This window comes from Anser anser (assembly GCF_964211835.1).
Source record: "Anser anser genome assembly, chromosome: 18".
NCBI classification, from domain to species: Eukaryota; Metazoa; Chordata; class Aves; order Anseriformes; family Anatidae; genus Anser; species Anser anser.
Genome location: NC_139739.1, coordinates 14,949,990 through 14,975,732, shown reverse-complemented (window position 1 = coordinate 14,975,732; position 25,743 = coordinate 14,949,990). Strand labels below are relative to the sequence as shown.

The window sequence follows — 25,743 nt, the reverse complement described above, 5'->3', positions numbered from 1 at the left end:
GTCTTCCTATTTGAAGCAGGACTTCATCTCCAAGCTATCTTCCCTCATGCATCTTCAAATCTATTTAACAAGCATTGACAAAAGCAGAAATGTCAGCACCACAGTGTTGGGATGATGCTGTTCTTCCCTTCTGAGGCCTCCAGTTGTCTGACAGGAGTATTCTGAGTTATAAATCAATTTGCAAAAAGTCACTGTTTTCTTCCCCTGGCTTGGGAGAAGAGCCCACTGGCTTGGTCTCTATCCAGGACTTCATTTCCTTGCTCTGTCACAAAATACATGCATCCCTTTCTCCTACCAAATTTGCAAAAGATAATTCCTGGTCTTCCCTGTGCATGGGCCAGGCTCACCCCTCTGCAGGGCTCACCACAGGCACATCCTGTGCTTCCTCCCAGAAAACTTTTGTGCACGCATCTGTGTCTGAAATCTTTTTTAACTCTACACACACACACACACACACACACCAGTGAAATCCAGCAGGGAATTAAAGTTCTTTGTATATGGAAACATCACACTACGCTCTAACTCTAAAGTGCTTTGGGGATCCTCTAGGATAAAAGGTAGCAGAGAAATGTAAATGTAAATGCATTCTTTGGATGAGCCCTCTGGATTAGCAAGTGAATTTTCAATTGCATCTCCCTGGCAAAGCTGTGAGCTGCAAGGGTGTCTGCTTACACTAATTCACTGTAATCTCCCCGACCTCCTCTGGTACGAGGGTGGGGAATCCCACGTGCTCCCCCTGTGAGCCCAGACCTTTGCATCAAGGCGGGGGCTTGTGGCTGGCAGGGCACCCGCTCTTGCACGCTGCCCTCAGACTATTTCAGAAAGCAAAAAATGAGAGAACCATTTTACGTTTGTTCTCAAATGTAATACACGCTCAAGTTTAAGCAAATAAACAAAGCTGGCTATTATGTAATCTGCTTTTTCTCAGCATCTGCGTTTCAGGATGCAAATCTTGGGAAGGCTTTGATTACAGAAACTAGGGCATTCGCAACCTTGACAACAATTTCATACGTGAGCTGAATGCAGTGCACATGAATGTGAGCAGAAAACGGATCCGAGAGGACTCTTTGACAGCCCCTCCGGGTTCCCAAGCTCCTAGGGTTATTTCTGGGTACAAGACCTCTTGAGACATCTGCTTGAGTCATGTTATACACTTATAATTTTATGAATAGAAGAGTTTAAACCAAAGCTCCTGTTCTGCCTGCACAGAACATGGTCAGAGCAAATACCCAGCCTGGGCTTCCACCTTTAGCAGGATTACCACATATAAAAGCATAAAACTGATCTTGCAGCCCGGGTGATACAATGCAAATATACATCCCTCCCATTCTCAGTGACCAAAGGCACTGGGTCAGCTTGGGCAAGCTTTCAGGAGAGCCCTGATGAGGACAGAGCCCTGTCCTGTCCAATTTTGTGTTTTCCACCTCTGGACCAGAACACTATCAACTTGCAAAGTAACTTTGTTTACTTTTTACCAGCACCATTTCCCACTTTCCCCTGTAATCATATAATTACCATACTTCATCCATCACCTTTACACCCATCATCCATCATTGTTTAGCTTGAAGAAGGCCTCACACAGAAGCATTGCACACATTAGCTAATGCTGATCAAGGGGAAACGTGTCCAAGTGTGAGAAGTCACCGCAGACAAAGCCAGGTTACGTGGAGTAGCCGTGGGGCTGTTTCACACGCAACATTTTCCATGGACATAAATGTACCTCATTTCCCAAACAGGTGAGCTGAGCTGTGCCCCAGAAATGTCTAGGTCTATTCCAGAGACAAGTCCAGTTTCTACATGTGAAAATTAATTGATGTGCAGAGCACTTAAATGACCTTCAGTCTGCCCTGTTGTGATATCAAGCCATACATCTAGAGCCACGATTAGGCTATTTCAGTGCCTGTGGTACCAAAAGAAACAAATGAAACTTTTTTTTCTTTTTTTATCCTGTGGTGCACAATCAGGACAAAAAAGCCCTCCTGGGCTGTATAGAAACCAGTCATAGTATCTTTCCTTGCAAAACGCTGTTCTTACTGCAGCCACAAACATATTTCATGTTTTCTTCTTCTTCTGATTATTTCCCCTCTGGCCCCAAACTGTCTCTGACCACTAACACAGCTTGATTAGGATTCACCTCACTAATTACTTGCTCACGCTATTTTCTCACCTTGAACACCCCTTCCCAAATGTGGGTCTGTGTGTTTCGTCACCTGCCAGTGCAAAGCAGCCCCACTGCCCCGGCTGTTCTTCCAGGAGCAACCAAAGCCCAGTGCCCCGCGATGGCCATGAGCCCCTCTGATCCTCGGGACCTGTTAGATGTGGGTGCTGCCTCATTGCACCCATCACTTCTCTTTTGCAGCACCTTCATTTTGCTCTCATACCTTCTGTGGTCCTTTCCCAGGTGCTGTCATTTCAGCAACTTCTTGAAGCTGCTGCTTCGTTGTGGCAGCTCCTTTGCTTGCCCGCTCTGGCTTCCAGTATCTCCGTCCCAGCCACGTGCCTGCAGCACTGAGCTCCCCAGCCTGCTCTGCTGGGAAGGCTGTCAAGGGCTCTTCATTCCTTTTGAGAGACCGTGAGCTGTCTTCCTATCAGGGAGGTGCACACTTCTCCCACAGAGTCCCTGTTATAACCCGCTCGGTAAATGAGGGAGGAATACTACAGCTCTTTTATATTCATGGCCTGATTTATTTAGCTAGAGCTTTCCTGTGTAGAAAATTCTGCATCTCCCTCACCCATAAGACATCTTTGTTCCTGTCACCCAGCATCAGAAATGTGTAGAGGCAAGCAGGAAAAGGATGTTTGCTTGGTTCTTTCTGTACACCTTTCCCTCGGTATTTCTGGGATAAATTGTCTTCTTCACAACCTGAAAGCAAGAGGGCAGTGGTGGGCTTCAGGGCTGCATCTGCAGAGATGCTTCCTCTTCTCCAGGCTCCTGCCCCAGTCCAGTCCCGGGGGGCTGCTGAGTGAGACCCAACACCAGGTATGGGGCTGGAGGTGGCTGGTGGGGAGCATCCCCTGCAGGGAAGGGGAGCAAGGAGAGATGAGAGACACCTTTCCCTGCACAGGGAGCTGGTGGGCCTGTGATCTGCTGCATGCACAAAGGCTTGCTACAAATGTTCAGCTGAGTCCAATTAAAAGGAAGAAAAACAGATGCAATGGGGCTGAAGGAGAGAGGAAGAAGCCAGCCCAGGTGTACCAATGGGCTCCATCAGAGGGAGAGGAGAAGTGCCCACAGAAAAACAGGAGGACTGGAGAGGAAAAGAAAGGAAGAAGAGGCGTATGCTTACACATGCTCCTTGTGTGCAGCAGGTGAGGCTGCCCTGGGGCAGAGGAGGTTACACACAAAGGATGAAGCACTCCAAGCAGGAGGTGGAGAGGAGACCGAGACATTCCTCAGAGCCACACTGCAGCACACCAGGAATGAAACCAGAGGATCTCTGACTGTTCCCACAGACATCAGCCTTGGCCCTATGAATGTTTGCTGTGAAGGCAGCAGTCTCCTCTGCACTGTCCCTTGCAGCTTAACAGAGGCTCTGCTTGGGGCTTGGGGAAGCAGCAATATTCTGCAGCCCACAGCCCCTCTTCCCAGGGGAAGGGAAGGTGTAGGGGAGGTGGAGAGTCCTCTCCCCTCTGCTCAAGCTGTGTGGAGACCCTGGTTGCAGCCTGGGCATGTGATACCACATGTAACTGAAATGTAAAAAAAATACAAACCAAAAAAAAAAAAAAAAGAAACTTAAAATAAGCGAAGGTGAATATTTCATGGAAGTCTGGATTGTGGCTGTGTTTAACAATTTGTTTGATATGGGGACAATGATAACATTAATATTACAAATTAAGAACCCTGTAAATCCCTGAGGTTGAATACTAAAGCCTGCTTGAGAAACCTTTAGATAGGCAGTATCGTTCCTTTGCCTATTGCTACCTCATTTGATTCACCAGCTCAACCCACACAACAGCATGTGGGCTCCCAACCAGTCACCCACCCAGCTGACAAGGGTAGGTTCCCTTCCAAAGATGATGGTGATGGAGATTCCTCTGGTTGTCACGTCTCCTCGCAGAGGACTGAAAACTCCTCCGGTGCTGCTGGGGCTTTGAGACTCTTACAAAGTGACCAGGAGGGGAGATGTAATTACAGGTGCACAGACTGTGAGCAACTGTACAGGCTTACTGCTTTGCTATTCTCTGTCTTCTTTGTTGTTCTGGCACCAGTCTGCTGTCATGCATCTTTATTTCAAATGGAAGTGTTTGGAAAAAGGATGTGTTTTTTGAAACGTCTCTTGAGTCCTTAATATGTTTTCATGTGCTCTAAAGTGAATAATCTTAATAATGGAAATGATGCCCTGTTACAAAGAGTGTGAGTAGTAAAAGCGTCATCAGAGCTGCTTGAATAAATCACTAGAAAGCTGTAATATGGACCTATGACATGCATGGTTTTGATTATTACAAAGTGCCACTGCACTGTTATGCATAAGAAGTATGTGCATGGAAGGCAGATCAGAGAGGAGCATCCATCCCCATGCCTGCTCACAGAGCTGCCCTGGCAGAAAGAGATACAGAGACAGGACTGGAGGCTGACTGCCATCTCTGGGACAAAGAGCATGGGGTGAGGACAGGCAGAAGATCCTGGGTGGACTCATGCCCACTACAGTTCATGGATTTAAGAGTGAGACAGTGTGTCTGAGCCCATTGCCAGGTGCTCCATTTAAAGTCCATGGAAGAAAACAGGCTCCTCTGGGCAGGAGTCTGTGTGAGCTGGTTGCTGATGGGATAAATGACCTTCCACTTTAGTACAGAGGAAACAAGTAAGTTTTGTGGACAGAGCTGTCTAACTTTAGTTCCCCAAAAGGGGCAAAGGCATTCTCTGACTTGAGCCTATGTGGACAGTGCAAAGCTGTCAGGCTTTGTGTGTCCCCTCCTGAGCCCTCAGAGAATTGCCCATTTATCACCAGCCCCCTCAGGCCTTTACAGCTGGACTGAGGATGGGTTGTTTCCCATGTTAGATGTGTCTCTGTGCCTGGATGGCTATGTCACCATTCTTGGTAATTTCAGGGGCAGCTGCTGCGAACTGGGGGAGCCCGAGCATCAGTGCACCCTCTGAGGGCAGCGTCCCTACCCGCAGGTACGCAGTGTAGTTCCATATGCCCATTGATGTGACTATTTAATTAAAGACCAGGGATCTCTAGATCTTCCAGATTTCTTCACCATATATACTTCATGCATGTAGAAAAACTATTTTAGGAGCAGGACTGTGTAGTATTTTCCATCCACAAAGAGCAAGACGTGACTGTCTCTGTTATTTTAGAATACGGGAAAATACCACCAAAAGAGCCTGGAGCATGAACATTTTGGTTATAGCTGTGTGTGTGTGTGCATGCACGAGCATGTGTGTGTTGCTATATTGAACCAGACACAAGATGGCAACCAGTGCCATCTTCAGCCCAGTCGAAGATACTCAGCTTGCAGCGTGGAGTGAAGGACTGACACCAAGCAGGCGGCTGCACAGGCTGCGTGACACACGGGGAACGACAGCCAAATGGCTCAGCCTGTCCTGTTCCTTGGGGCTGCTCGTGGCTTTCAGTGCTGGGTTCCCCACAGTCCAGATACAGCTCAGTCCTGCAGTTTGCTTCTCTGCTGACAGCGATCCTTGCTGCAGCAAGATGAAAAAAAAATGTGGGTGAAGGAAAAGAGAGATTGATGGAGATCCCTCTATAGACAGACATTTGCCCAGAGCTGTGCTGTTAATTGAACTGGACTGTTTTCAGAAGTACTTAATGCACAGATTCGAAATTAATGCACAATATTCGAAATATGAAGGCAGTTCATACACTGGATGTGAGCACCAGAGCCTAACGAGATCAACTTTAAGAAATGCACCTACCAAGCCCCCAGACAGGCTGTACAGACAGACTCAGAGCACAGCCGCTGGATTTGCAGACAGAAGACCTTGCTGAAGCGTGTTGATAATAGAAACAAGAAAAGAGTGTGATAAGGAGAAGCTGAGAAGGGATAAAAATGAGACAGCAAAAGTAAGGCTTTTGTTATATTGTCAAGGAACAAAAACTAGAGGGAGTGAGAAAACTCTGTGAGGAATAATAGCAAAGTCACTAGACAAGGTAATAAATATGTCTGATTAACAACATAGCTGCAGCCAGGAAGAGACAGGAGAAGGATACCATTCTCAGTTTAAAACAAAACAAAAGCAGGAATAGAGGTATAGGTAGTTACATCGGAGTGCAAAACTCTTGGCATCCACATCTAACACTGGAAGTGGAAAAGCTTCCTTATTTAAAGATGAGATAATTGTTGGACATGTAATCTTGCCTTTAAAGTGGAAGTGGTTTGGGGAAGCAAATATAACTCCAGGTAAGTGCACCTGATTGCAAACTACAGCAAGACAGCAGTGGTTTGCCTGGGTGTCCTCCAGTGCAGGACAAAAGTACAGGCTGCAACAGCACAGGAGTTGGTCACAATCTGTCCCTGTAAGCATCAAGGGCACAGCAGGTATTGCAGAAAGTATTACAAACGGAAGGAGGACACGCACCCTATTTCATGCCACTCAATTCTGAGATGACAAAGCCACACAGGAATCTGGGTTTCTGTTGGAAGAGTTTTTCAGAGCGAGTTCAGCAGATCCAGAGACAGTCTCCACAAGGCACCTGCCAACCACGCATTTCTCAGCTTTGCTACTAACTGATGACAAGTCCTGTACCCGCCGGGGTGCCGAACCAACTGGGATATAATTCCCGCAACATTGGCAGATGGGAGAAATGTGAAGTACCTCAAGCATATTTCTAAAGACCAAATCTGTGCATTGAGTATTTTTTCCATGAAGAAGCCACAAAATAAGATGTGATCTTGCCTACGAGGTCTTTGGACAAGAGAAAACCCATCCTTGGACAGGAAGCTGTTGGTAGCCAGTGCTCTTATTGCAATGCAGGGTAATAGAAACATACAGAAGGGACCTGGCAGTATGCAAACCAAATCTATGGCAGTATTCTAGAGGTGGGTGTCCAGAAGACAAGCAGAAGGTGGAAATAGACCTCAGTGCAGCCTACAAGGCAGCTGGAATGCATCACTCCATGAGTGCTGGTGGAGCAGGAACTGGTGAGTCTTCAGCTGGAGTCCTCATTCCTGACAGGGAAACTGTGCAGTCCGCAGCAGCTGAAGGGCAGTGAGAAAATGTCAGGTGAGCTGGGGATCTGGTCGATTAGAAATTACTGAACTTTACAGAAAGCTGCTCTTCATCTCCTGTGGCTGGAGACCTGTTTCACAGGGGTCTGCTTCCAAGCAAAAATTTCAAAGTGGCCTAGGAGGAATCCTGTCAAGCGTGATCTAGGATTGTGTTTTATTGCTTTCATCGCATGTCTGGTCTTCATTTCACTTATCTATTTCAGCTGTCTATAAATTAGCTGTCCGAGTCTGATTTTGTTTCCCTCAGGCCCCTTCAACGGGGAGAGGCAGACATCTTTGCAGGGTAACTCATCTGAGCCACCCATTGCCCCTGACTGTAGAAGCCTGTCTCTTAAGTCTGGATCCATTTTCTGGGGACACAGGAAACACAAGAAAACCAGCACCAGCAGCATGGCATTCCCAAGCGGGCAGTTAGCTCTGCTGCTCTGATGCTGACACAAGAGCTGAGCTTGTGCTGGGGCCAGGTGGGGGCTACGTATGGACAGTGCAAACATACCAGCAGCTGAAGCACTCAGGCTGGCGGCTCCCCAGGGCAGCTCAGCCTGTGCCTGAACTCCAAGCTGTGCCCCAAACTGCTCCTTTTCACCAGGGAATGTGGCCAAGTTGCCCCTGGCTTGGATCTGGCACTCGTGTACTGGCTGTTTGGGATCCACGCAGCCCTGCAGCCCTGGCACTATTTCCTTCAAGAGAGACAGGGTTTGATTCATGAACAGCATCTTCTCACCAGAGTTTCCATATGCAAAAGACTGCCAGCAAATAGCTTCTGCCATTTTGTCTCTTGGCAGCTGTGGATCAAAGCACATTGCTTGGCTCCCAGTGTGCTAAGCTGTAGTGAAGCCTCAGCTGCCCATACCATGGGCATGGAGCCCGCAGACAGCACCAGCACAGGGATGGCATCTCTTGCCTGGATGAAAGCACAAACTCCAGGCATAAAATCATGGTATGTCAGCCCAAAGACCTTGCCTTGAAAATCAGGACTTGAAGTCACGTCCTTGTCAGCCTGACCACTGGGCCTGTGGTCAAGGAAAGAAAGATTTCAAAGTTACACATTTTAAAAAAGCAAGACATAAGAAACCACAAGACTTTTGAGCTATTAGGCTGCCAGGCAAGTCAGAGAGATAGCCCTTAAGATTTATTAACATTATCTGCTACGCAACTCCTGATACAGCTTCAGAACTTGTGGGAAGTCTTATTTATCAACCAGAGGGAAAGGACAAATGTAAGAACAGGCCATGACAGATAATAATTCAATGTGCTGGGTGAACCTACAGAGACTGGCATTTTTCATTTCACTTCTCTGTTTGCAAAGAACTTGGCACTGGCGTTGTTTTCATTTAATTTCTCTGTTTGTAAGAGATTTGGCCATTCATTTTGGCTGAAGATCTGATAAGCAAAGCTAAGGAAACACAAGGCACATGTTGTTCTTGAGAGGAACAGAGTTAGGGAAGCCGAAAACAGCTTTTTATTAACAACTCAAATATTGACTGGATGTTGCAAGGAGGGAGGGAGTAAAAACTTGCTCCGTAAGTAACCTCAGAAGAATCCCAGACTGTTGGTGGGAAGTCTTTATTTTCTGGTTTCTTACCTTCATAAAGATAGTGTCACACTGGAAAATCAGGTCTCGCATTGTGCAAATGTCAGTAGTCAGTGTCTGTGTGTGGGGAGGATGCACAGGCACATGGACATTGGCATAGATCTGCAGGAGCTGTCATGTACGGAGCTGTATGGACTGGTCGGGTGTAATTGGATGGGGACACACCAGTGCAGCAGCAGTGCACCAAGACAGATGCAAGAGCAGATGCAGAGGTGTGAGAGCAGTAAAATGGTTGTGCCAGAGGGGCTTGAGCTTGTGTGGAAAAGCAGTGCCATCTGGTGTGAAACAGTAAGGGGCTGGCCATGCCAGCATACCATTAAGCTGGAAACTCTTCCTTCTTTTGGAAGTGATAGGAAACTAGAGCTGAGGAGAGAAGACACAGCCTGTGAGGCACTGCCAGATACACTTCTGGGCTGATGCCTGACAGTGTTCAACAGAAATACCTGATCTCTCAGCTCAGCCCTCCGGGAGCAGTAGCTGGTGATTGACAGGGTGGGGAATAAGGATGGGATGTTCTGGTGTGGAGACTGATGGAAAGCGAAGTGCCCTGAAGATGGGAACTGGCAGGCTTTGAGAGACAGAAACAGGGAAAGCAAAGGTATCTTCTGTGGGAACAGCCACACCAGGATAAAAAAACTGGCCATCCGGCTTATCTCATTCCCATAAGATCTGCTTATGCATCCTGCAGAAAATTCAGAAGATGCTCGTCTTTTGGGAGAAAAAAAAATATGGTCTATGAGTCAAAACACACGAGACACAGTCCATCAAAAGCACTTTTCTGCCCTCCATTTCCACTGATGTGTGATGGGAGTGGGGTGGAACAGCCCCTGCAGAGAGCTCAGCGGGGAGGGATGCCCTGGGGAGAAGGCTCTGCTGGGAACGCAAGACGAAGGGAAGTCCTGAAACACCTGCAGATTACGTGTTCTTTTTTTGTTGTTGTTTGCTTGATTTTTGCTTGTTTGTTTCTTTCTGCTCTGTGGGGAAAGTTTCTGTTAAAAAACTGGGCCTCACAACTGGGAATGCAATGACATGGAAATCTGGCATGGGAAATTCTGCCCATGGGTGCTAGAGGTCCCTTAATGGTAATGCCTTCCCTGGGGTGCAGAAATCACTAAATTAGGCAAGGACAGGAGATACAGTTAAGCCTCCTGAGTGGAAATGCTGCACAGCTGTAATTGGTCCTGAGGTAACCACACAGTTTGCCATGGCCATGCTTTAGCCTTTTCTAACAAGGACACTCTCCTTAAAAAGGAGTGAGTAAGTTTAGAAAGGTAGGTTTCATATGAACAGAAACTGGAAGAGGTGTCTTTTTAAAAGAGAGACGAGATAAGGCAGAATAAGAGTGAAAAGAGGATGGAAATAGATTTGTCTCCTGCCACTGTGCCCCCACGTGTACCTCCAGCACCTTCCTCCAGGTGTCCACACCAGCTCCAGGCAGGCTGATAGGACCCCAGGAAGAGCTGCTGCTTCTGCCACCTCAGAGGGTGGCCACCACGTGTGCTCTCCAGCCACCGGTCACAGCTGTCCCTGGGCTACTGCCACTCACACGGGCAGCTCGGGGACCCCAGCAGCTGCTGGTGCAGAAGTGGCTTCTCCTTCTTCCCCAGCTCATGTCTGATCCCCATTTCCCAAGGAGCCCATCCAACCAGGGAGGGGTGTTCAGTTTGTGCATCAACACCCTGCTTATCCTCCTGTCATCTTCCTTCGCTTACAGCCATGGTGGAGTGTCTGTAGCTCCAGCTGACAACCACTGCTGGGTCCCTGCACTGCTGAGCCAGTGTCTGAATGTCCCATTCCCTCTGACCAGGCCTCCAGGTGGGGGCTTACTCCTTTACAATTGCAGCCAGGTCCTGGCAACACTTCTGAAAAAGTAAAAGCAAACAGAAAAGCACAAAGATGACCGTAAGAACAGCCACAGTTTGCTCAGTTTTGCTGGACTGAATTTATTGATATGTTAGGTTTCATCAGAAATGTATTTTCTGTATATTTTATTTAAAACATTTGTTCAGCTGCTTGGAAAAATGAAAGTGTTTTAGTCTCCCCCCCCCACCCCTCAGAGATAATAAGTTCTTAAAGGTAACAGAAAGGAAAAGCAAAAAGCAAATGGAAGAAAATGAAGCATACTTCTGCCGTTTCTGTTGGTTGCAAAGCCATTTCCCACTGGAAAAACATATAAAAAGAATATTCCACATGAACTACAACAAAATAAATTATTCTCAGCTGCTATTCTAGGGATAGGTATGGGCTAAGGTGGTCAACTCCTATAAAACCTTTTTTAAAAAAATTCTTTGCAACTTTCCCATTTTGTCTTACATAAAAATACTGTTAATCCTTTTCTCAGACTGAATACTTTATTTTCTCTTGCCTAAAAAAATAAAAATTACAGCCTTCCTTTGAGTGTCCCTACAACCCTCCTGGTTTTCAGCCAAACCTAGTGATTTGCAAAGGTGTTATTCTACTGTCTAGCAGGCACTCTGCAGCATCCGTGGACAAATATGCCCCTTTTTGGTCAAGTTAGAGCCTGCTGACGGGATTAAAGCGTTCTGGAAATTGCAAAAAGATGGGACATGTTTCATGAAAAGCTTGCTACCTGGGAGCCTTGTGACTTGGTTTTACAGAATGATGCCTGTAATTTTTTGACACCAATGCATTTGAAGACATTAGGCTTTTGTTAATTGGATACTTAGACAATAAAGCCTTGGAATGTGTTAATTTGTTGGACTGGATATGATTAGACTCTGTGATGAGGCTATTTTGCTAAGATATTTCTGCTATTGGCTAGCCTGACATCATGGATTCTGCTGAAATACAGAGTTTAGTGGTGTTTTGAACGTGGTAGTTATGTCAGTACACATTAATTCATGATGGACTACAGGAATATGGTACTCCAAATGTATTGCATGATTTATAGTCATGTAGTGCTCAGAGTAAATGTGGGAATAAAATGTGCCGGGTTGTGAAGGGACAAGTAAGGAAATGGGTCTTTGGAGACTCCTCCACAATGATAACTTCACTCTGTAAGTTTTATTCTGCTGGGCCAAGGCAGCAGTGAGCGTGGAAGAGACACAAGCTGTTCACAAAGTTTTGCTTTATACCACGACCTCATTGAGTTGATTAGTAAACAACACCAGTTCTCCTCTTGTTTTCTGCTGGGTTAAATGTACCCAGGATAACCACAATCGATTCAACAGCCAGTAAATCTTCACTCCTGCACACTTGGTGGAGATGTTAGTGCTTGTTCTTTGAATTCCCCACAAGCCCCACTGCATTCAACGTGGGCAGATGCACTCTCCCACATGAGCAGGTGCTGTCCCTTGAGAGGCTCTCAGGGCCACCAGGTGTTCCCCAGGGAATCTGTCCCTGGCAGGTGGTCCCCACCATGGTGACAGCAGGCTGTCCATCTCTCCTGCATGCAAATGCATCTGTTCTCCCTTCCCTGCAAGGAGGAGGGGAAGGAAATTGGAAGGAATACAGAGGTGGGAGCTGGGTCTGTATGGGTGTCAGCATGAGGCTCCCCAGGAAGGGACAGGCAGGTGTTCTGCATAGTTCTTGCAGTTCCTTTGTTCCCCTTCTTCACCGGAAGGATCCGCCTTTGGGGCTCCCTTTACTGGCCACATCCCAGCAAAAGCAATGAAGCAGATTCCTCCTACATCCACGTACGGCTGAGATTCCAACTCTTTTTTTTTTTTTTTTCCCCTTCAGTTATCCATTTGCCATCTGATTGCCTCATTTCCACCGTCCTGGAAATGCAGACAGTTTCTGCCAGCTGGTTAATTTATGCCCTGGGCAACCACACGCAGATCAGATCACAGTGGCCTATTAGCATTTGGCAATACATGATTTTGGAGCTGTCTTATCAATATGGATTATACATAATAAAAACAGGAGGTAAAGCAATCAATAGCAACACTTTATAAGAGGAAACAGAACTGTTTGGACAAGAATGTACATGTGTTCTATGCTTTTTAATGTCTGTGTCACCAGCGATGCAAGATGTCCTATCTGCACAGCACCCAGCTGAATGGAAAAAAAGGCGTTCAAGTGTGTAATTGTTCCAAAGCTTGTGGAGCATTAGAGGGATGTTTGGTGTAGGCAGATACTTCACTTGTTTGTGTGTGAGATTCTACAGCGTAAACTTTCACAGCTTCACCACTGGAATAAAAATGACATCCAGGATGACTCACTTTTATTTATTGGGAAAAGGTAAAGATGATGCCACTGTGGGAAGCAGGTTTGTCTTGCTTCTGCTTTGGAAACAAACTTCCCAGCCATTTCCAGTCAACAACTGTGATCCAAGCAGTCAAAGCTGGTCCTTCATTAATCAGCCTCCAGCTTTGCTTGGGGCTTGTTCTAATTGATTTAGTGCAGAGCTTATCTTCTCCAGAAATGAAAAATAAAATTAATTTCCCAAGTTTAACTCCAGTGTGTCAATCCAATTTCCAATGGTTTTACGGTTTAATTTCCTTGGACAGTTTTCTGACTCCCTCAGCTTGGTAGTGGAGGAGCACATTCCTAAAACAGTACTCCTGAACCTCCTAATGTGTGCAGAAATGCAGGCAGGTCTCGATTTACCCACTTCACTCTGGTCTAACTATTTGTGGGACGATAGCTTTTTATAAGTTACACCTTCAATTAACGGTATGATCTAGTTCCTAGATCAGATCACTTGTTAGGCCATTATAGGTTGTTCTCAAGGTTCTGAATGAATCATTCTCAGACCCTGTCTGGCTTAGGAGTGCTGCAAGCTCATTTGTAATTTAGTTTTTGTGGGCTGCGAGATTCTAAAGTTCCTTGCACATTAAACTCCCTGGCAGATATGTGAGAAGGATGGTCCTCTGAGCCCACCTAAGGAGAAGGATAGGAAAGGCAGTGGAGATCCTTGCTCACCTCTTTGCTCATGCCCTGTTATGCAGATATGGGCAGGTTATGTAGGGGAGCTCTCAGAGTGAGCGCAGCTGGGACTCCTTCTCATCTGCACTGTTTGCAGAAATCCCCGCAGACTCTGTTATTGCATTGCCCACTACATCGCCACTGCTGCAAGGCTGGCTGGGGTACTTGCTGATGTGAATCTGGGTGGGAAGTCATGGGGACCAGCGTATTATCGAGGTAGGTGGAGCAAAAACAAAGCATGAATAACGGACACTGCTCTTCTACAGTTCATCAAAGGTATGGATGCTTGTGCAAGTTATTCAGGAGCTGGGAGGTTGGAGGGGAAAGTTACACAAATGTTATTAAATATGTTATGATTTAAGAGAAGCATCAGTTCAGAGTAAAAGTGCATGTTGGGGATCAGAGCTTTGAAACATCCATTCAGCTGCTCTGAAATGTAACTTTTGATAATGTGACCCATTAAGATTTCCTTAAAGTTCACATCTCTTTTTTTCCCCCCACTATTTTTTTAATGCTGCAGCCTCTGAACATAAAATTCATCTGTTCATTTCTTTTTTGTAATAAATGTCATCTCATTCATGCAAGAAGCAGAATTTCTCACTGTCCCTGATTCTGCAACAAGAGCAGCAATTCTCATACTAACTCATGATATAGGATCATTTACAATGAGGCATTCCTAGTTTGCCTTCTGAATCTCAGAACACTGGGTAAAATTGAAAGTGCTGGGTAAGAATGAAGTGTTATCAGTGAGGACTAAGACCATCTATAATCCTTCTAATCCAAATTGGATTAATTATTTGCAAAAAGTGCTAGAAGTACGTGTATTAGATCGAGGGCTAAGTGGGTTGAAGTGGGTCATACAATTTCATGGAGGAGTAGGTTAAGCAAAAAGGGGATTTGTCAATGAGAAAAACTTTATTAAACAGCTGCTAATTGAAAGCAAACTTGCTAAAAAGGTGTCTATACACATTTAAAATCTGTATAAATCACAATTTAATAGAGTCCCTTGGAACTCCTGACTGACAGTACATAAAAAGCGACGTCATATACAGTCTGTCCTCCTGCAGCGTGGGTGGACAAGGAAGGATCTGACAGACAGAAAGATCACTTGGGATCCTATGCTGCTGTTCCACAAATAGCATGGATGCAGATGCTGAGATACTGGCAATTAGGCAGTAAGATGGAGAAGTCCATCTGGAAGACTTCCAGCCATACAGCTTCATTCACATAGGGTTTGTTGCAAGGCAAACATCATGCAAGTTATCAAGGAGACATGCAAGCAGCCTGGGACATTTATATGACCCACAGTAGTCCAGTTTAACCCTGAGTTTCCTTCATGGTAAGAACTGTCTGCTGTGACATTAGCAGGAGCTGTCACTACAGGGGATTGGCTGTTGTCATTCAATCCCCACAGACTTTGTTTAGGGTGCTTTTAAAAGGGTAACGCTGGTAGGAACACAACCATTAGGAAGAAGATCATACAACATTACAAAGAGCTAGATTTGACCCATCACTTTCGTGTACTACTCCCTATCCCACTTCAAACCCCAACCCTCATACACTGTTCTTCATTTCTCCACCCTATAAATATCTGCTTTACCTGTAGTGCACTTGCAGCAGAGCACACCAAAGGCCTTTCAGTTTCTCGATGCTCCCTATTGATGCAGTGAAAGTTTTAGTTGCCAGGTCTTCTTAGAGCATCTTCTCTTCACCCTTTTCTCCTTTCCTCAGCTTTACCAATTTTCCCTGTATTCACTCCTCATTCCAGTTCCTCCTCATGTACTCTGTTCTTGACTCTTTTCTCATGTAATTTCATTTCTATTTACTACAGCTGTAACGTAAACCTACCCTTCTTTTTTCCCCTCTCCCAGTGAGGTAGACCTTCCTCTAAATCTTCCAGGAGCACAGCAGCTGCAGTCATCACAAAGCACATGCCAGCTGTCCTGCCAGGTCATCTCGACTTCTCCGACCTCTCTGGTCCTGAAGATACATTGCTCTACTTTCCCAACTAGCTGACCAGTGCCATCCTCTTCTATCTCCTTCCTCACCAGCAGCCATTGGTATAAATATCAGTAATGATGAATTATGAATTGGCTTACTGCTACTTAATAATTTACTCAATAAAGTTCTTCCAGCAGACTGTTAGAGCCCAATGCTTAGGTAAAGAATTTAGCTTCAGAATTTCTGAATATTCTCCACTGTGTTAAAACAAACAAACAAACAAACAAACAAACAAAAAAAAACAAAAGAATGGAAAACTTCCAAAAATAATCTAACATTGTTCTGTGGAAGAAGTAACTGCATTTAAGAAGTGTGACTTAAAGTTTTATCTGGGAGAAATAATCGAATGTAATAGATTTCACAGACAATAATCAGGGACTTATCTCAAAGTGCCAATCTTACCTCATTTGCTATTCTGGGAGAATGACTATTATCAGTAATGAAATGAATTGGTTCCTTCATTTAGACTCTTGCTAATACCACGTAGACTCTTCTGTGTCCACCTCTGCAGTAGTCTTAACTAAAAATTAATTCCTTGGATAAAACTAGTAATTTCCTTAAACATCAGTTACCTCAAACATTGTCTTTGGGGCAACAAGCAGCATCCTGTTCTTCCCTTGCTAACACGCTCTTCAGAGTGCGTCAAAGGAAAGGAGTCCTTTGGGACTGCAGTCCATCAGGTCCAGGGCCAAATGCAGGAGTCTTGGGGGAAAGCTGTCAACCAAGAGAAGAAACTATGTCCCCTTTCCAGGTAAAAACAGCTTATGCCTAAAGCAGGAAACTTCCCTTTTGTATAATTTAACCATACCCCACATAATGATGGGAGAAAAACATCATCAAAATTTTCGATTCTCCTTTTGAAAACCACTCAGCACTTTGGCTAGGTGACTTCCTGGCTCCATACTAATTCATCAAAATTGTGACACGTAATTGCATTGTCCTACATTCAACTGTATAGTGGTTTTACTCAGTTGAGCAGCTGAGCTCCACCACAACTGCTCTCTCACTCCCCCTCCTCAAAGAGAAAGGGGGAGAATATATAATGAAAAGGGCTCAAGGGTTGAAATAAGGACAGGGAGATCACTCAACAATCATCGTGATGGGCAAAACAGACTCAGAGTAGGGAGATTAGTAAAATGTATTGCCTATTACTAACAAGCTAGAGAAGTGAGAAATAAAGAAAATAAACTAAAAACACTTTCCCCCCATCCACCCTCTTCTACATACTCCCCCTGAGCAGCACAGGGGAATGGGGGCTGCGGTCAGTCCCTGATGCTTTGCCTCGGCCGCTCCTTCACGGTCACTCCCTGCCCCTGCTCCACGTGGGGTCCCTCCCATGCGATGCCGTCCTTCCCGAACAGATCCTGCGGGGGCTGCCCACAGGCAGCAGCTCTTCAGGAACCGCTCCAAAACAGGTCTGTACCACAGGGTCCATCCCCCAGGAGCAAACTGCTCCAGCACGGGTCCCCCACGGGTGGCAGCTCCCCCCAGACCCCTGCTCCTGCGTGGGCTCCTCTCCACGGGCTGCAGCTCCGGCCCGGGGCCTGCTCCTGCGGGGGCTCTCCATGGGCCGCAGCCTCCTCCAGGCCACATCCACCTGCTCCACCGGGGGCTCCTCCACGGGCTGCAGCGTGGAGATCTGCTCCGTGTGGGACCCATGGGTGCAGGGGGACAGCCTGCTCCACCAGGGGCCTCTCTGCAGGCCTCAGGGGAACTTCTGCTGCATGCCTGGAGCACCTCCTGCCCTCCTGCTGCACTGACCTTGGTGTCTGCAGGGCTGGTTCTCACTCCTCACTGTCCCAGCTGCTGTTATGCAGCAGTTTTTTGTTTGTTTGTTTTTTCCCTTTCTTAAATCTGTTCTCACAGAGGCACAAATAACATTGCTTATTAGCTTGACTCTGGGCAGTGGCGGATCCCTTTGGAGCTGGCTGAAACTGGCCCTTATCTAACATGGGGCAGCTTCTGGACTCGTCTCACAGAAGCCACCACTGTGGCCCCTCCACTACCAAAACCTTGCCATGTAAAGCCAATACAAACTGCAAGCTATTGCATTTTGTCACAGCGATAGCCTGTTCTTAACCTCCTCTAGGTTACCTAGCACAGGTTGGCATTTGGCACTCAGAGATGTCCATTCCGAGGACCTCTTAGCCATTCATGGGTCAGAGCCCCAGCAGCTACTCAGAAAGGCCAGAGAAAGTTTTCCTGTTCATTGTTATTAAACAGAGTTCTCTAATCTGCATTAAGAATGATTACACTGCATGTAGGGTCAGACATCCATGTGTTTGAAGGACTGAGGACAAGTAAGATTCTTGCCAACGTGCTGCATTGCTCCCTCCAAAGGGGCCTGAGGCAAGAGGCTGGATCAGACCTCCGTGGTCACTGGCTCGTGTCTTCCACAGCAACAAACATACCATAAAGCCTCTTCTGTAAGGTGGCCAAGCTTCTCATGGAATCAGCTGGATATCCCCTCCCATTACCCTTGGCCACCAATGCAGCCTGCAGGTAGGTGTGAAGAGGTAAGCAGCATGGGAGGGAAGCTATATGAATCAGCAGTTTTCAGCGTCTTGGAAATGTCCACTTTGAATAAGCTGATATAGCAACTCAGTTCATCAGATGAGCAGATCCTCCCCTCTCTGTATCTTTCCAGTAAGAGATGCTTATTTTCACCATAATTGCAAGCACACGCTCAGACTGCTCATTAATCACCAGCTAGGAACACGATATGGCACCAAGCAGATGTAGTGCCTAAACAGGAGCGCATCCTGAAGCAGAAGAGTGAGGATGCGGTGAGGAGACAGAGCAGCTCAGCAGATCAAGGACTGGAGCATTCCAGAAATGAAAAGACAACTAGGAGAGATTCAAAGAAGTTTGTTTTTTATCAGTCAAGTGAGCTACAAACGTGAAGAGGAACTACTTTTCATTTTGGAAGATCAAAAGCACAGGATTTGTTTAGAAGTGTACACTTGACTGAAAAAGAGAAAGCTGGTTATCAGATGGTGAGCAGCTGAAAAAGAACTAAGTACAGATATTCTGCACAGTAAAAATAAAATATTTTTCTTGAAAGTACCAAAAGTCATTTAGTGACTTTCACATCACCTTCAGTGTAGATAGGCCCAGGTGTGCACAGTAATGTAATATCCAAGTTACAGCAGTAGATTTAAGAGAAAAACTTGTCTATTAAACACAAGCTCATAACACTCATCTTTCCTATATTTGCTTTTTTTTTTTTCCTTCTCTGTGATGCAAAACAACACAAACACTAGATCTTGGTATAGGAGGACAGGATTCCCCAGAAATAAACTGAAAGCAGAGCTAAATGAAAGTGTAGAAATAACAAATGGAAACAAACAACAACAAAACACCAAACAACCAAGCCCTATGTAAGAGACAAAAAACATAAGCAACTAGGATTATTTCTTTTTTAAAGAAAGAAAAAAGCCCATTCACAACCAACTCCAAAACTCAATGCTGGCATATAAGCAAACTAAAGGAAACAGTTTCAATTAAAGGTTGCTGGATTCTGGCTTATACCTGACAAGACTCACTGCACTGCAGCCTCTAAACCAATAAGCCTCACATATAAAACAAACACTTGTTACACTACCTCAATGACAGACAACAGAAGCACAAATTAAGCATGGAAAGATTCAATAGTTTATATAAGGTTACCATTTAAACTAACCTGAATCCAGGAATTAAATAGTCATGTAGAATAGAGTGCCAAAGAACGATGTCAGAAATAGGAAAGACAAAGAGCAACAATTCAGTCTTTCTATGGGGAAGCCAGTTTACTCTACAGCACCCTTGAAACATGAGTGGTCTCCAGACAAAACGGTACGCAATACAGAGTTCCATGTAGGACCTGCTGATTGTCACAGCAGTGAGTGGCTTCCTGGAAAGAACAGGAATCCTGAGGGTGGGATTCACCTGCTGTGACTCAGACACATCCAGGTTAATTGTCTGTGCCGACACTGCTTGCTGCAGGTTCCCTTTACAACCAATAGAGAAAAAAAGATGGTGTTGGAACATCTGCAGAGGCTCAAGGCTCTCCAGTGGTTTTAGAGGGCAAGACTAGCTGTGGCTCAGATTTTTCAATCTGAGTTCAGAGCTAACGTCTTGACATCTAAAGCCTAAGGTTAAATCCTTCTTCAATCCAACACTTCCGGAGGAAATTAAGGCTGAAAGAGCTGAAGTATTAGCAGTGATGTATAATTTCTCCCTTTTAAACTGCCTCAGTAGTAAGAGTACTGGAAAACAGGAAGTATGATCCAGATTTTAAAAAAAGTGTTCCTGAATTGTCAGAGAAGCACACACCAATGGGGTCTGGTTGAAACTATTCTAAAAAACAGACATACGGAGAATTATGATATGTGGGTGAATCAAAGAAAAAAAATATGCCTTGCAGGTCTATTAGGATTTGGGGGAAAAATATGGGGGATGGGGTGCGGGGGTGGCAAAGATCCCCTAATACTCTCCTTGCATTTCCATAGCTCTCCCAGGAGGGCTCCTCACCAGAGACAATTGAAGAAATGAAGCCACCTCGGGATGGAAGGGCTGTCCTGACATAAACAGGTAGATGCTTAAAAGATGGGAAAATAACATACCAGATGCTAGAAGTCAGCAGTGGCTTGGGATACGTGTAAATGATCGGAAAGGACCATGAATGGCAAGACAATAGCGCTGCTGGTATTAACTGATTCAGAGTTTTAAAGAGACCATCACAGAGAACTCTGCAAACCCTGACTAGATGAGAAAATGATAGTTGAAATTTGGCATAGTAAACATAGAATTATGCAACATGAGGAGAAAAACCCCACATTTACATCCATAATGATAGGTTTTCAGATAGCTATTACTGCTCAGGAAAGAGTTCTTGAAGACACAGTGGATGAAGAGATTTGGTGTTTTATAACACATGGTCTCATGAAAATATCAACTCAGAGAGAAAGGAAATTGATGTTGGAACGTATTAAGGAAGGAAAAAAGAGCAAAACTGAAAAGAGAGTTATGTCACTGCATACATCACTGGTGTATCTGCATCCCATCCTTAACACTGAGTCAGCATCTCAAAAAGGATGGAGTAGTGCTGGAAAAGGGTCAGGGACAAGGCAACGTATATGATCAGAAGTCTGGAATAAGAAGCACAGTAGATCTCTTCATTTATATAAAAAAAAAGTGAGGGGAAAATAATGAGATTTGGGAGTGGACTAGAGAGGGTAAATAACTCATACAGTACAGGAAACAAGGGGCGTTGGACTAGCATAGATGGTGGCAAACTAAACCAACAGAAGATAATTCACCATCACCAAATGCAGCAAAGGCTAAAATTGGACGCGAATCCTCAAAAAAATCCACTGATGAAAAAACTATCCAAAACTATTAAACACAGGGATACCATCTTCTCTCATGGGGTCCTTGTGCTGCAAGTCACTGGAAGCTACAAGGAGATATTGGGGAAGTATCATTATGTTTCCTCTCTTTTTAGACTCTTCTGCATCTGCGGCGGCTACTACTCTGAGCAGAACCATCTTGTGGTCATGCCTTGTCTCCAGGAAAGCCATTCAAACATAAAGCCAAAGTCAGAGACTGCTGCAGGTAGTGAGCAAAAATAATTGTAAATCATATCATTTCAAAGAAGCTGAATCCATCATCTGCAAGGATTGCATATTTTATTTTCTTCTTTTGAGAAGGGCTTGTTTTATTAAACTATTTTGTACATATTTGATCTCTTCTGCTACTTCAAGGGGCTACTAGACTCACTTAACAGTTATTTATTGCAGAGACGGAAATGGAAGGAAAGCTGATTTTTAACACTAGAGTATCATTTACTGTCTGGATGTGCATAACCATAAGAAATTATTAGGTATGGACATAAGGCTGTAGAGTTCGAGCCCAGGGATCATTGAAAGATGCCTATACAAAAACAGCCCCAGTATGTACGCCATGAAGGCAGCCTGCACAGAAGATGAAGTATACCTTTTGGCAACTATTCCTCCAATTACTCACTGAGATGGAAACATACCTTCAGAATAAAATCCAGATCCTGGGTAAATGTTGCTTTTGTATACCATTGGACATTCACATTCCATATGTTTCCATCAGACTCCCAAGTCCTTTTCATACTTAATATTTTACAAGTTCCCCCTTTTTCCTTCCCCTGCTCCTGCCTATCTGCTCATCATGACCTGCACTTGTCATTTCTAAATGAATAGTCTCAAATTGTCAGATCTTTGTTCAGCCAGGTCATTAATCAGTGTACTAATTCACATAACAATCTCGGCACTAACAAATATTTTTCAAATAACAATTTTATGAAATATTCACAGACAATTGAACCATTAACTGTGTACTTTGTGACTCACATTTATTAAGCATGCATACTTTCGCAAAAACTCCGAACAAAGCTATGCCACACTTCCCATGCTACCACTCTTCCTACATCCCAAAGAGTCATGTTGGGTTTGGGGTTTGGTTTGTTTTTAATATACTCATACAAATGTCTAGGGATATTCATTTCCAATTTAAGATGAGCTGCAGGCAGAGATCAAACCTACTTTATCATTGTGGCCTAGGAACAAACATATTTTGTACAGGAAGTTGCCTGCTTTTACTTTGGCAAATATCCTTTTTAGGACTTCCTCTTGCTTTGTTTTGCACTGGTTTCTCTCCCCAGGGAGTGTAGATCCTACTGTGAAGCATGTCACATTCAACCTCAGAGGCTTTCAGTATGTTTTCGTACTGCTTTATGCCAAAAATTTACCTCCATGAAAACAAGAGGAAGATTTTGTTTTTAACGTGTACCTGTAAGAAACTGTATGATGCTGAGAGTGATAGGCTATAATTTTCTGAAGAACCCAGTTTGTACCTTCTTTTGATCCCTTTACTACTACCAGAAAATTGGTCCAGGATCTCAAGCTGCTGCAAAGCAAGCAGAATTACAAAGCTGCAGTGCTGCTTGTCAGAGCACAAACCTCCTCATCACAGATTTGTGCATCAATTAGGTGGGACAGGTGGTGTGTTTAGGCTGACGGCTCTCAAATTAGGGAGAAGCAGAGGAATTCTCATTCTGGAGAGCTGAATCACATTCTGGTATTTGATACTTCTCCATATATAATTCATCACCAGATTTCATTGCTTTCCCTGCAGTGTCTCCAGTGGCAGCATCTTCTACATTCTCTCAGATTGTCAAGTGAGGTTGGGTCTGTGATGAAGTAAAGAGGTGGTCCACAGGCTTAAAAGGGCACTGATGCTTGTATAGAAGCTCAAAACCCTCAGAGCAGACAGTTAAGCACGATGTGGGAAAGATCCACCAGCTTCTAGCTTTTCATGAGCAAGCTGTATGTACAGAAGGAAGAGCTTCCAAGAAGGGAGGACTAGAGAGTTTATAATGACACCTCTGCCATTTCAGGCAGGATTTGACTGTCATTAAGCAAATATTAGATACTGAATAACTTTGCTGCTTGGGTGACTGGCAGGAAATCTTTTCTTCCATTCTTTCTTGCACACTGCTGGCCTCTTCTGGGTCTCAGCTAGAAGCCATGGAAGGACCTGAATCATTTTAACGTTCAAGGTAATGAACCATCTCCACCTCTTCAGTTCCTTGAAAGACGGTGTTGCACTATGCAATGAGAGTCATCCAGAGATTTGGGAAAGGAGAACCTCCAAAAGTAGTCTGAAGGCACAAAGTAATTTAGTAACTGAAGATCTGGAGCCCAAGCAGCACTTTGGCAAGCAGAAGGACTGTCCAACCACATGTAGGACAAGTCTATTGATACATCAGTACTGAATGCTAGGAGTGAAAATCGTGATGTTTGCTAAAGACATTGTGATGTGTAGTTAAAAAGAAACAGCTCCCCAGTGGCCAGAAAGGCTGTCAGTTTTAGAAAGGGGCTGGGCTGTTTACAGTCACGTTCTGCTCACCAGCAGACCATAAATCACTTGGCACAGAGAGAACAGGGATGGGGAAGGCAGATTCCCAAGGCCTCCCTGTAGAGTTGGAGTGAAAAAAGATCCAGGCTTTGCTCATTTTTAGCCCAGAGCCTGCTGTAGTGTGGGGTGAGGATGGCAGGGCACAGTCCCAGCCTGCAGGACCGAAGGTAACACACCTCAGACCTGGTGAAAAAAAGAGACTTCTCGGAGGTCCTTGCTGGCAACTGTGATTTTTACACTTGGAGAAGTTTCTGGAGTGGTAGCAGGGCTGGAGGAAGGACCCATCTGCAACATACAGAGTAAGAGGCAGTTTGGTTTGCAAAGCTCTTCACTTCCATCTGTGTAGGTTACTCCTTACGAACATTTGTCATTCTAAATTGTTTTCAAAGAACATTCACACGGGATATTTTAGATTCTTCCGGATGATTTTCTGGATACTAATATTATCCTTAACCCTTTAAAAGCCCCTTGTGAATGGAAAGTCCAAGAAGCAAACTCAAGAAACTTAGAAAATATGATTTAATGGGAAAAAAGCATAAGAGAAAAAGGAATGAAAGATACCTAATAATGAGTTTTAAAAGTACAATGAAAAACAACCCTAATGCGGGAGATAAACAGTAATTGTACTAGGAGAAGCTTTTGGTTGAATTGTGTAACTTTCAGTGACTTGGAAACAATAAAGGGAACATAACACAAGTAGAAACTAAATGTGAGAATATATTAGAAGAAGGTCAGTATGTGAGAGAAGTGAATGAGAAAGGGACAAAAAAAAGTAGCAAGAAGATAAATATTTAAGAATGAGGAAAATTAAATAAATTCTTGGATAGTTTCACAGAGTGTAAATAATGCATGATACTGAGAAAGCTTAAGTATTCAGTGCATCCTTCACTTAAAAATATATATATTTTTAGCAATTATTAATGCAATTAATTTTGAGAAAGGAAGAAAGAAAAGGGGATTTCATCCTGCTCCATGAAAGGAGCAGCCTCAGCAGTTACCAAGTCATTTGCCTTTGCCTGTGAAAGCACATGGAGGAAGAGAGGCATCTTGGAAAATTAGAGAGGAACCTTTGCCATTAAAAAGGCGGTAATTGAGGAACCTAGGGAAATACAGACAGGTCAGTCTAACCTCAGTACCTGGAAAACTACTGGAACAAGCTGTTAAGCAGCAGTTTATAAGCATCTGGAGGATAATAAGGTAATAAGAAAGAGCCCACATGGATTTGACAAAAACAATTCATGTCGAACCAATCTAATTTCCTCTCCTTGGCAGGGTAAGTGGTCTAGAGGATAGGGAAAAGTGGTAGATGTGATATTTCTTGGCTCTATGAAGGCTTATGACACAGTCCCACAGGGCAGTCTTGTAAGTGTACTAGGGAAATACAGTCTGCAGGAAATGACTATGGTGGCTAAACAACCCTAAAAATATTACTTGGGCAATTGCTGTAGGCAGTTCACAGCTCACTTCAGAGGCTTTTTCAAACAGGGCTCTGTCTTGTGCTGCATGCTAGTTGATGTTTTCTTTCTTACCTTTTATACTACAACAGAATAAAATTAACACAACATATTCTGGCAATGCAGGCAGTTCCCTGGCAGGTGAGATAAACGCCTGATGCCTGCTCATTGGAAATACAGTTGATTTGTGCTTGTGTCATCCACAAAACAGGCAATTATCAGCCCAGACCTTGTCCTGACCTTCTACGGATAGCCAAAATACACCTCCTCACCCTGCAGCGCTATGACCTCTTCCTCACAGCCATCTCTTCAGAGTGTCTGTACCTTTCGCAGTGCCCTGGGTTTCCAGTTCAGCAGCAGCAGTGTCACTGGTCAGATGGGCTCCTAACAGTAAACATATCTAACTTCAGGGGGAGGTTCAGAGGAGTATTTATCAATTCTGGAAAACAGCAAAAAAGACTCGTGAAATAAAACACAAAGCACAATCAAATTTGTATCACATTACAAGAGGAACATCTAATTTATCTCCCACATAGTTCAGTCATGATGAACACTGGAGTTACCACCATAGGAAACTGGTAGATGGCAATATTCTCCAGCTGGCCCATCCCTATGATAATGCTCTCTTTCCTCCCCCCACCTTGGATGCTTCAATAAATTTTCTTCCTCCACTCTTTATCAAAG

At 44.5% G+C, this 25,743-nt stretch overlaps 2 long non-coding RNA genes across 10 annotated transcripts in view; one reads left to right on the top strand and one right to left on the bottom strand.

The window, feature by feature from the left end:
• Positions 1-3,753: 3,753 nt before the first annotated feature.
• The window catches only part of LOC310883725, a 39,949-nt gene continuing 17,959 nt past the window's right edge, over positions 3,754-25,743 (bottom strand). For 5 of the 9 annotated variants that reach the window (XR_014573686.1, XR_014573687.1, XR_014573689.1 and 2 more), the window contains 4 exons: positions 25,384-25,498; positions 23,782-23,890; positions 16,249-16,390; positions 3,754-10,647 (listed from right to left, as the gene is read on the bottom strand). This is a non-coding gene — a long non-coding RNA (uncharacterized lncRNA). Of the gene's footprint in view, positions 10,648-13,987; positions 15,874-16,078; positions 16,391-23,781; positions 23,891-25,331; positions 25,499-25,743 lie in introns of those variants that run through there. The other 4 variants (XR_014573688.1, XR_014573685.1, XR_014573690.1 and 1 more) reach the window with 4 other exon arrangements.
• LOC310883728 lies at positions 16,911-23,788 on the top strand. The gene is made up of 3 exons (XR_014573695.1): positions 16,911-18,178; positions 20,167-20,248; positions 21,162-23,788. It is a non-coding gene; the product is annotated as an uncharacterized lncRNA (long non-coding RNA).